Source organism: Musa acuminata, unplaced genomic scaffold (assembly GCF_036884655.1).
Source record: "Musa acuminata AAA Group cultivar baxijiao unplaced genomic scaffold, Cavendish_Baxijiao_AAA HiC_scaffold_78, whole genome shotgun sequence".
Taxonomy (NCBI): Eukaryota; Viridiplantae; Streptophyta; class Magnoliopsida; order Zingiberales; family Musaceae; genus Musa; species Musa acuminata.
In genome coordinates, this window is record NW_027020359.1 from 37501 (window position 1) to 40000 (window position 2500).

The window sequence follows — 2500 nt, forward strand, 5'->3', positions numbered from 1 at the left end:
CAGCACCGTCCCTGCTATACGAAAGCCCCATCCAGCCCTGTGCCACCCGGGGGGTTCCAGGGTGCTGAGATGGCTGACATTTTGCTCCGCTCACGACGGTCACCGCGCCACACAAGAACAGCCCAAAAACAGGCCAAAACAGCCCAAAAACGGGCCAAAACTGGCCATTTTTGGCTGCGCGAGCGAGCGGCGAGCGGCGAACAGCGAGCGAAGCGAGAGGCAGCACCGTCCCTGCTATACGAAAGCCCCATCCAGCCCTGTGCCACCCGGGGGGTTCCAGGGTGCTGAGATGGCTGACGTTTTGCTCCGCTCACGACGGTCACCGCACCACGCAAGAACAGGCCAAAAACTGGCCAAAACAGCCCAAAAACGGGCCAAAACTGGCCATTTTTGGCTGCGCGAGCGAGCGGCGAGCGGCGAACAGCGAGCGAAGCGAGAGGCAGCACCGTCCCTGCTATACGAAAGCCCCATCCAGCCCTGTGCCACCCGGGGGGTTCCAGGGTGCTGAGATGGCTGACGTTTTGCTCCGCTCTCGACGGTCACCGCGCAATGCAAGAACAGGCCAAAAACTGGCCAAAACGGCCCAAAAACGGGCCAAAACTGGCCATTTTTGGCTGCGCGAGCGGCGAGCGGCGGACAGCGAGCGAAGCGAGAGGCAGCACCGTCCCTGCTATACGAAAGCCCCATCCAGCCCTGTGCCACCCGGGGGGTTCCAGGGTGCTGAGATGGCTGACGTTTTGCTCCGCTCTCGACGGTCACCGCGCAATGCAAGAACAGGCCAAAAACTGGCCAAAACGGCCCAAAAACGGGCCAAAACTGGCCATTTTTGGCTGCGCGAGCGAGCGGCGAGCGGCGGACAGCGAGCGAAGCGAGAGGCAGCACCGTCCCTGCTATACGAAAGCCCCATCCAGCCCTGTGCCACCCGGGGGGTTCCAGGGTGCTGAGATGGCTGACGTTTTGCTCCGCTCTCGACGGTCACCGCGCAATGCAAGAACAGGCCAAAAACTGGCCAAAACGGCCCAAAAACGGGCCAAAACTGGCCATTTTTGGCTGCACGAGCGAGCGGCGAGCGGCGGACAGCGAGCGAAGCGAGAGGCAGCACCGTCCCTGCTATACGAAAGCCCCATCCAGCCCTGTGCCACCCGGGGGGTTCCAGGGTGCTGAGATGGCTGACGTTTTGCTCCGCTCTCGACGGTCACCGCGCAATGCAAGAACAGGCCAAAAACTGGCCAAAACGGCCCAAAAACGGGCCAAAACTGGCCATTTTTGGCTGCACGAGCGAGCGGCGAGCGGCGGACAGCGAGCGAAGCGAGAGGCAGCACCGTCCCTGCTATACGAAAGCCCCATCCAGCCCTGTGCCACCCGGGGGGTTCCAGGGTGCTGAGATGGCTGACGTTTTGCTCCGCTCTCGACGGTCACCGCGCAATGCAAGAACAGGCCAAAAACTGGCCAAAACGGCCCAAAAACGGGCCAAAACTGGCCATTTTTGGCTGCACGAGCGAGCGGCGAGCGGCGGACAGCGAGCGAAGCGAGAGGCAGCACCGTCCCTGCTATACGAAAGCCCCATCCAGCCCTGTGCCACCCGGGGGGTTCCAGGGTGCTGAGATGGCTGACGTTTTGCTCCGCTCTCGACGGTCACCGCGCAATGCAAGAACAGGCCAAAAACTGGCCAAAACGGCCCAAAAACGGGCCAAAACTGGCCATTTTTGGCTGCACGAGCGAGCGGCGAGCGGCGGACAGCGAGCGAAGCGAGAGGCAGCACCGTCCCTGCTATACGAAAGCCCCATCCAGCCCTGTGCCACCCGGGGGGTTCCAGGGTGCTGAGATGGCTGACGTTTTGCTCCGCTCTCGACGGTCACCGCGCAATGCAAGAACAGGCCAAAAACTGGCCAAAACGGCCCAAAAACGGGCCAAAACTGGCCATTTTTGGCTGCGCGAGCGAGCGGCGAGCGGCGGACAGCGAGCGAAGCGAGAGGCAGCACCGTCCCTGCTATATACGAAAGCCCCATCCAGCCCTGTGCCACCCGGGGGGTTCCAGGGTGCTGAGATGGCTGACGTTTTGCTCCGCTCACGACGGTCACCGCACCACGCAAGAACGGACCATAAACAGGCCAAAACAGCCCAAAAACGGGCCAAAACTGGTCATTTTTGGCTGCGCGAGCGAGCGGCGAGCGGCGAACAGCGAGCGAAGCGTGAGGCAGCACCGTCCCTGCTATACGAAAGCCCCATCCAGCCCTGTGCCACCCGGGGGGTTCCAGGGTGCTGAGATGGCTGACGTTTTGCTCCGCTCACGACGGTCACCGCGCCATGCAAGAACGGACCAAAAACAGGCCAAAACAGCCCAAAAACGGGCCAAAACTGGCCATTTTTGGCTGAGCGAGCGAGCGGTGAGCGGCGAACAGCGAGCGAAGCGAGAGGCAGCACCGTCCCTGCTATACGAAAGCCCCATCCAGCCCTGTGCCACCCGGGGGGTTCCAGGGTGCTGAGATGGCTGACGTTT